A 9,128-nucleotide genomic window follows, 5' to 3' on the forward strand; every position below is an offset into this window, starting at 1 on the left:
CACTAATTCTGAAATCAAATTTTTTTTTTTATATTTCCGCAATTAATCTCTAATCCTAAAGTCATTTGAATTCTAGTATTTCTAAAATTAATTCTAAAATTTATTTCTAATTCTAACAGTATCTCTAAAGATATTCTAATCCTAATTTATCTCTAATCATATTCTAATCCTAATTATTTCTAGAGATGCTTATAATAATATCTAATTAAAGTCTCTATCTAATTAACTCTAATTACCTAGACTAATCTTAATCATTACCTAAGCGTTCTTAATCATCTAGACTAGTTTTAGTTACTGTTAACACACCCCTATTGATCTACCAATACCTCCCTAATCAAAACAATGTCAATGCACCGAAGAAAATAGCAACACGGGCCTCATATGGACTGGGGGTGCAGGCCCGGATTGGAGGGTGTGTGCAAAGCAGCCAAGCCTTCGGGCCTGAAATGTGAAGGCAAGGCCCAAGCAGATTGGACAAGTAGCGGAGACTCCATCTCCTTCACCTTCCTCGGTCAATTTCAACAGACACAGGGAGAACCACATCTCCAAGACCTCCCTAGATGCGCCGGCCTAAACCAACGGCGGCGACCGCAAAATCATACCTCACACCGCCACGCGCCTCTTGACCGACAAGAGGAACGAAGCTCCGCCTAATCGACCGGAGCTACCGCGATGGTTCTCTCACGAAGCGAAGCAAACATCGGCAATGGCGAAAGAAAAATCGCTACGAAAGGACAAGAGATCTTACCGGCAATGGCGAAAGAGGATCCGTCGGTGAAGCCGTATTCGGAACTCAGGTATCACGAAACTCTGATTCTCCGATCCTCCTCTCCCGTTCTGTTGCGAATTGCTTCTATCGCGATCTTGATTCGCGGCGATTAATTCGACTATCCACTTACGCTCAGGCTCTGTGCTGATTTTCGTTGCGATTTTTGCAGAGAGGATAATGAAGTGGAGTGATACTACATGCGAGAGTGATGAAGAAGAACGTGGAGGTTGTGGTTTGATGAAGGTTTGGAAGGGATTTCAGCGATGACGATGGGAAGGCGTTGGTAAAGGTTTCCGGTTGTTGGCGGTGGATACGATGCGGTTAGAGAATGAGATGAAAACCGAAGATTGGCTGAAGCGGTGTTGGTGATGCCGGTGAGAGTTAGTTTGTGAGGGTTCTGTTATGGAAGGGAAGAAGAATCTGGAAAGATTATAGAGAGGTGAAGGTTTTGATGAAGAATCTGGAAGTGGATTCTTCGCTTCTTCAATTTCGTTTACCACTTTTTCTTCTTCTGTTTTGTTTCTGTTATGCTGTTTCTGCAAATTTCAGGGATTTGGTTACCGTGAGAGTTGTTCTTGGGAGGTTGAGGGTGAACGGTGTTTGGAGGTGGTAGAAGGAACTGGTGAATTGTTGAATTATGGGAAAGGTTGCGAATTCGCAATGGTGAAGGTTCTGGTTATGGAGTTTGGTGAAGGAATTGAAGAGAGAAAGAAACCGAATTTGAGAGAGGGAAGGAGAATTTATAGAGATGAGTTTTTTTGGTTATAGTTTGTTAGTTAGTTGTGAATGAAAAATTCTGTTATTTCATTGTTGCAGGCTTTGCGGTTGGTGTCAATGCATTACCGTTGGATTTGGCTTATGTATTCACTGGAGCTTTGCTTATTCACCTGCGTTTTGCACCTTTTGCAGCTGGATCACAAGTCGTGGCTTACGCATTGGCTTGCGTTTGTTGCTGCGGTTTTAGCTTTGGCTTTGAGCTGCGTTTTTGAATGAGCTATTGTGAACGGCTTTGTGCTCTGCAGGTTGGAGCTTGGAAGTAGCTTTAGAAGCTTGGCTTGAAGCTTTGCACCGCTTGGTGAAGCTTGCTGCTTGTGTTTGGTTTTGGCTCAACAGCTTTTTGGTGCATTTTATGCAGAATTTCCACATGCCTATTATGCAGAATTTTTTGATGTGTTCTGAATTTTTAATGCAGATTTTTTATGATGCAGAATTTTGTTTTAAATTATGCAGAATTTTATAATGCAGATGCAGAATTTTTATGATGCAATGCAGAATTTGGTTTATGCAATGCAGAATTTTTGTTATATTGTAAATGCAGAATTTTTTTATGAATGCAGAATTTGGTTTATGCAATGCAGAATTTTGGTTTTGTACAAATGGCTATGGGTACGATTGGATAATGGCAATTGGTTTTAAACGGATAAACTAAATTGGATATGATTCGTGTTGAGTATTGGATAAAATGGATTATGGTAAAAAAATGGATATGAAATTGGATAATGATTAAATTGGAATAAAAGTGGTTTTGAGGGATATGGAATTTGGATAGCCGTAAAAAAATGGTTAAATGGATTTGAAAAAAAGAATTAAATGGTCACATGGATTGTTTTAGAAATTAGGAATTAGTAAAATGAAATATTGATTTGGAAAGAGGATTTGGATTACTAGTGGATTTTTATTGTGAAAAATGGATTAAAAAAAAAGGTTATGGACATGCAAATGGGTTATTGAAAATAATGGATCAAATGGATATTAGGAATTGGATTTGAATGGATATCTGGTTTATGGACATTTGGTTTTAAAATGCGGATATGGGTTGGCGATATGGACAAGGATGGTATATGGATATTTGGTTAGACGGTTGACTTTTATGGGCCTCAGTCGACTTGGTTACGCATTGTGGACTCCTGAACCCCCAACTTTGGCCAACTTGCTACAACATGAGCCTTAATTCACATGAGCTTTCTAGAACGACCATAGGACCTTTTCCAACATGAAAATCCCTTGCTCTCTTGCACGGATGGATTCCCCTGATCAGTTTTGACTGATGAAATACAATGCACTATGCAATGTGAATGCAATGTTTATGCAATGTTAATGTGATGTTAGTGACCTAAAAAATGAAATGAATGTACAAATGGGAGGGTGCAAATTTGAGGTGCTACACACTTCAATAGCGGTGTTGAGACAACAAATGGATGATAGTAACCATGAATTGGTTAACATGTTAATCAACCAAATGGGCACAGTTTTTAATCCAGTTATACAAGAATCTGCTGAAACAAATAGGCAGGTGGCAAATCAATTGACACGCTTGTGTAATTTTCTAGGGGCACCGGCTCGACAGATGGCACAAGTGGTTAGGCAAACTGTTGTTGTTCAGATGGAGATAGGGGCAGCGGAAGATGAGAAAGTCCACGAAGGACAAATCCTTAGACCCCTTCAAAATCAAGGCGTTGAATCAGGAGTCGCAGGACGTAACCAGATGGTACTAGTTAACCGACACCAGGATGTTGATCAAATTGTCGGTCAACATCGACAAGAAGACTTAGCAGTGGAAAATAATTTGACAACTATTGTCGAAAGGATTATGGCTAGAAATGGTATGGGTGCCACATTGCAAAGGCCACTGTACGCCTCCCCGTTAGCTGAATTTATTCTCCAAGTCGAGGCACCCAAGGGAATGAAAGTGCCTAAGTACACTAAATTTGGGGGAGAATCTGGTGAATCGACAATAGAGCATGTTGCCAGATATCTAACAGTCAGGAGATTTAGCTCACAATGAGTGTTTGAGAGTAAAGAATTTTCCCTCCTCTCTGACTAAGGCTGCCTTCACATGGTTCGCTTCTTTGGCCCCAAGCTCAATCGATTCGTGGGCCAAATTAGAAAAGAAGTTCCATGAACAGTTTTACAAAGGACATTCCAAAATTAGTTTGGCAGAATTGTCTAGTATCAAGAAAAGGTTCGCTGAGAGCATCGACGATTATCTGAAACGATTTAGATCATTAAAGGCCAGGTGCTTTACGCAAGTGCCAAAACATGAACTTGTTCAGATGGCCGCAGGGGGGGTTAGATTATTCCATTAGGAAGAAAATAAACCTAACTTTTGTGAAAAGTATGTCACAATTGACTGATAGAGTTCGACATCTAGAACGGCTAAGGTTAGAAAAAGTTAGACACAATAAGTCTAAGAAAGAAAAAGTAGCGTTTGTTGACTATGACGCAACATACCCAATATATGAGGTTGATTATGCTTCATCGACCGATTTAGAAATTGACATGGCTGAGTTAAATCCAGGATCGGCCTACGAGTATCGATCATTACTTCCTGCGCAAGGAAAAAATCCTGTCGAAAACAATCCAAATTTCCCTTTGAAAACTTATACTTTTGATGTGACAAAGTGTGAGGAAATTTTTGATCTGTTGGTCAAATATGGTCAAATGGTGGTACCACCTGGTACTAAAATACCACCGTTAGAACAAAGACAGAAAAGAGGTTTTTATAAGTATCATAACTATCTTGGTCATAATACCTCTAATTGATACCTTTTCAGGGATCTGGTTCAGAAAGCGATTCAAGAAGGCAGACTGAAATTTGCTGGCCGCAGAATGAAGATCGACGTTGATCCTCTCCACCAGGAGGAAGCCCTATTTGTGGAGCCAATCGAGATCAACATGGTCGAGATCACCGAATACAATGAGGCCGACATGCTGGAGCAAACGGGTGAAAGCCCAGATGTCGATATAGACGAAGTTTACCCAATGGCTGATGAAGACTTGGTAGATTTCATGTATCGCTGCAAGAACAAGGGTTCACAAGTTTGCCTGTGCCCTAGATGTGGTGTTGTCACCGACAAAATAGTCGCGGAAAATTTCTAGAAGCTACAGTTGGGCAAAAGCAAGAGAAACGGGCCGACCAGAGAGTACCAAAATGAAAGAGGCTCAAAAAAGGCTGTGGAAAATACCCAGGCGAGACCTAAGAGCTTTGTACCGTCGGCAGGTGTCCCTAGAGGCACTTGGGTCAAGCCTCAAGAAAAACAAGACACCCTACAAGGGGTTGTTGTTGCTGCTAGAGGAGGTCTAGCAATTAATTACAGGCGTGAGTTCAAGTCTGAAAAAAGGACTCATGTCTCTGGAAATTATTTGGGGAAGAACCCCATGTCGAGGACTCAATGGAGACGCTTTCAGAGGTGTAAATAGACCGAAAGAGAGGCTACTAGAGGAATAGATGGAAGAGGCATGGCCAGTGGGGCGAATGCTGGGAAGAAGGTTGTTGTGAAGGTCGACACAGCAGCAAAAGAACGGATCAGAGAGTATGTTCGTCGACCAACTGAGAAATGTTCTGATGAAGTTACTGATGACTTCAATTCAGAGTCTGAAGCAAGTCTGGATATCTTGGTCAACGTGGTGTCAATCCTACCACAAGAATATAATTGTGTGACTGAAGTGGAGGAGTCGGTAGATGATGTTGATGCTGAAGAAATGGCTTTGCACCAGCCAAGATGTTATTTTATGCTAAACGATGGCTCTGCTGAAAGCCAAGAAAGCAGTTTTCGAAAGACCCACAATGACTATGAAAAATCATTTGAAACCATTATTGATAAGGGCCAAAGTGGAAGGCGTAACTATCAACAAAGTCTTGGTCGATTGTGGCGCCATTGTCAACATCATGCCGCATCATATTCTGAGGAAGATTGGCAAGTGTGATACTGACATCATATCCAACAACATGGTTTTGTCTGACTACGGCGGAAAAACGAAAAGCACCATGGGTGTGATTATGGTGAACATCACGGTGGGTTCAATAACTAGACCGACAATGTTTATGGTGATAGATGCTAAGCCAAGTTACAACTTGTTATTTGGCAAAGAATGGCTCCATGGTATCAGAGTCGTACCATCTTCAGCACACCAAAGATTGGTGATTTGGAGAGAAGATGGAGTGGTCGAAAATATCGAAGCCGACCAAGGGTACTTCATGGCTGACGTAAATAATGTCGGCAAGAAGGAATTCGAGAGAAAGCTGGCCAACATTTCTCCTTGTTTTCCAGTTGAGGATGTATATGCTAATCTGAGTGAGGCTTTCGTTTCTCTAACTTTACATGAGACTCATGGCTTCATTTGGGATGTGGAACGTCTGGATGATCCACCCTATACAGGTATCCGGCCGACAGGCTGGGGAGATGTCACTGGTGATGACTGAGCTAGAAGCCCTAAGAAAGATTTCGGCATACGTTGTCGAGAATAAAATAAAGTCGGCTCTAGAGGCTGAATAAAATATGGATGTCGAAGCCTATGTGTTAAATAAAGAGGGTTATATGGCTATTGGGCCAGAGCCCACAGATAAGCCAGTTTTGGCTAAAGGAAACGTCAACATGCAGCGTTTGGACTGTATTTATGACAATGAACCTTTAGGGTTTGAAAAAGACCCAAAGGCACCAGAGAAAATCCGACCAAAAGACCCCTTAGAAGAAGTCGACCTTGGCGAAAATGGCGAAAAGAGGCCAACATACATCAGCGCCAACATCGACGAAGAACTAAAGTCTGAGGTAATATCCATACTTAAAGAATTTAGGGACTGTTTTGCTTGGGATTATAACGAAATGCCTGGTTTAAGTAGGGATTTGGTCGAGCTAAAGCTGCCAATAAAAACTGGAAGAAAGCCAGTAAAGCAGACACCCAGGCGTTTCGCCCCAGAGATCATGGCAAAGATAAAAGCAAAAGTAGATAGACTCCTGAAAAGCAAGTTTATACAAACTGCAAGGTACGTAGAATGGTTGGCCAATATTGTGCCAGTCATCAAGAAAAATGGGTCTTTAAGAGTATGTATTGATTTTAGAGATCTAAATGCTGCCACCCCCAAAGATGAGTATGCCATGCCCGTGGCGGAAATGCTGGTCGATTCGACCGCTGGTTTCGAATATTTAAGTATGTTAGATGGTTATGCTGGATATAACCAAATTTTTATTGCAGAAGAAGACGTGCCGAAGACGGTGTTTCGATGCCCAGGAGCCTTGGGGACATATGAGTGGGTTGTCATGCCATTTAGTTTGAAAAATGCTAGAGCAATATATCAGAGGGTAATGAATTCAATGTTCCATGATTTTATTGAAGATTTCATGCAAGTATACATTGATGATATTGTGATAAAATCAAATGGTCGACATACTCACGTCGAACATCTCCGAAAGGCCTTTCTACGGATGAGGAAATATGGATTAAAAATGAATCCATTGAAGTGTGCTTTTTGTGTGCAGGCAGACGACTTCCTTGGCTTTGTGGTGCATAAAAAGGGTATTGAAGTAAACCAAAGCAAAACAAAAGTCATTATGGACGTCAAGCCTCCGTCGACCAAAAAGGAACTACAATCTTTGTTAGGCAAAATAAATTTTCTTAGAAGATTTATATCAAATTTAAGTGGCAAAACAAAAGCTTTTTCCCCACTACTTCGACTGAAGAATGAGGATTTTAAGTGGCAGGATGAGCACCAAGAGGCTTTTGACAAAATCAAAGAGTATTTGACTAGGCCTCCAGTATTGGCCCCTCATGTTAGGAATGGCCAATGAGATTGTATATTGCAGCCTCAGAATCGACCATAGGAAGTATGTTAGTCCAAGAGGATGAAAAATGTGTCGAAAGACCTGTGTATTACCTTAGTCGAATGCTTAATGACCCTGAAACTAGGTATAGTGATATAGAAAAACTATTTCTATGCTTGTATTTCTCTTGTATGAAACTAAAGCAATATATTAAGCCTGTTGATGTGTACGTATCTTCCCACTTTGATATTATTAAACACATGTTATCTAAACCAATTTTGCATAGTAGAATTGGGAAATGGGCTTTGGCGTTAACGAAATACTCTCTGACATACGTACCCTTGAAAGCGATGAAAGGGAAAGTAGTGGCAGATTTCCTTGTCGACCATTCAATGGTCGAAATAGCGCAAAATTACGTAGACCTAGCGCCATGGAGGTTATACTTCGACGGTTCAAGACATAAACATGGATCTGGGATAAGAGGAGTCATAATTTCTCTAGATGGAATTCCAGCAGAGTTCAAATACATAATTGAAGGGGTATGCACAAATAATGAAGCAGAATATAAGTCGCTAATTACAGGACTTGAACTACTGCTAGAATTGGGGGCAAGGAATGTCGAAATTATGGGAGACTCGGAGTTAGTAATTAAGCAAGCATCAAAAGAATACAGGTGTGTTAAAGAAAATTTAATCATGTATTTTGTGGTTACCATCATATTACTCAAGAGGTTTGAGCAAGTCAACCTCCAGCACATACCACGGAAAGAGAACCAGAGAGCAAATGACTTGGCGCAGGAGGCTTCAGGGTACAAAGCGTCGAAAGACCAGGATGAAGAGGTCCAAGTAAGAGAGAAAGTACGAGCGACATTGTTATCACCATCAGATTTGTCGATTATAAAGTTGGGAGTTGTAGATAAATATCATTTTGAAATTCTGACCATCGACGACGAGGGGGAAAGTGATTGGCGTAAATCGCTAGTCGATTATTTACGTAGTCCTGTAGGGTCGACAGATCGAAAGATAAAATATAGGGCCCTTAGCTACGTCTTGGTGAATGATGAACTATTCAAAAAGACAGTTGAAGGAGTGTTACTAAAATGCCTGGGAGAAAGCGAGGCATATGTAGCTGTGTCTAGCGTACATAGTGGAGCGTGTGGGGCGCATCAAGCAGGTTTGAAGATGAAATGGCTCTTGATGCGCTCAGGAGTTTATTGGCCTTCAATGTTGAAAGATTGCATTGAATTTGCTAAAAGCTATCAGGAATGCCAATTGCATGGGGGCATACAACATGTGCCTGCAAGCGAGTTGCATACAATTGTGAAGCCCTGGCCTTTTCGAGGGTGGGCACTGGATGTTATCGAAGAAATAAAACCAGCCTCGTCGAAACAACAAAGGTATGTTTTGGTCGGTATCGACTATTTCACAAAATGGGTTGAAGTCGTGGCATTAACAAATGTAGACCAAGAGGATGTGATAGATTTTGTCCAAAGTCATATCATCTGCAGATTTGGCATCCCAGAAACAATCACAACCGACCAGGGGTCAGTTTTCACTGGTCGAAAAGTGCAATATTTTTCAAAAGAAATGGGAATCAAATTACTGACTTCTACCCCCTATTACACACAGGTGAATGGCCAAGTCGAGGCTGCCAATAAGGTGATCATCATCCTAATAAAGAAACATATAGGCAAGAAGCCAAGAAATTGGCATAAGATGTTAGACCAAGCTTTGTGGGCATGTCGAACGTCATCAAAAGAAGCAACTGGAACAACTTCATTTCGACTGGTATGTGGGCATGACGCAGTGTTGCCAGTAGAG

The 9,128-nt window shown here is 41.2% G+C and overlaps 1 long non-coding RNA gene across 1 annotated transcript; it reads left to right on the forward strand.

The window, feature by feature from the left end:
* The first annotated feature begins 365 nt into the window (after positions 1-365).
* LOC127129698 (uncharacterized) lies at positions 366-2,057 on the forward strand. Its single transcript, XR_007806383.1, has 2 exons — positions 366-797; positions 939-2,057. It is a non-coding gene; the product is annotated as an uncharacterized LOC127129698 (long non-coding RNA).
* The last annotated feature ends 7,071 nt before the right edge of the window (positions 2,058-9,128 follow it).

This window comes from Lathyrus oleraceus, chromosome 1 (genome assembly GCF_024323335.1).
Source record: "Lathyrus oleraceus cultivar Zhongwan6 chromosome 1, CAAS_Psat_ZW6_1.0, whole genome shotgun sequence".
In the NCBI taxonomy this organism is placed as follows: Eukaryota; Viridiplantae; Streptophyta; class Magnoliopsida; order Fabales; family Fabaceae; genus Lathyrus; species Lathyrus oleraceus.